This window comes from Oncorhynchus masou, chromosome 25 (assembly GCF_036934945.1).
Source record: "Oncorhynchus masou masou isolate Uvic2021 chromosome 25, UVic_Omas_1.1, whole genome shotgun sequence".
Lineage (NCBI taxonomy): Eukaryota > Metazoa > Chordata > Actinopteri > Salmoniformes > Salmonidae > Oncorhynchus > Oncorhynchus masou.
Genome location: NC_088236.1, coordinates 1100424 through 1100967, shown reverse-complemented (window position 1 = coordinate 1100967; position 544 = coordinate 1100424).

The window sequence follows — 544 nt, the reverse complement described above, 5'->3', positions numbered from 1 at the left end:
TCCATAACAACAGGTCAACACAAATATCCATAACAACAGGCAATGCTTCTCTGGAGTCAACACAATGTATCCATAACAACAGGTAATGCTTCTCTCTGGAGTCAACACAACATATCCATAACAACAGGCAATGCTTCTCTCTGGAGTCAACACAACGTATCCATAACAACAGGTAATGCTTCTCTCTGGGGTCAACACAACGTATCCATAACAACAGGCAATGCTTCTCTCTGGGGTCAACACAACATCCATAACAACAGGTAATGCTTCTCTCTGGGGTCAACACAAATCCATAACAACAGGTAATGCTTCTCTCTGGGGTCAACACAACGTATCCATAACAACAGGCAATGCTTCTCTCTGGGGTCAACACAACGTATCCATAACAACAGGTAATGCTTCTCTCTGGGGTCAACACAACGTATCCATAACAACAGGTAATGCTTCTGGGGTCAACACAACGTATCCATAACAACAGGTAATGCTTTCTCTCTGGGGTCAACACAACGTATCCATAACAACAGGTAATGCTTCTCTCTGGGGT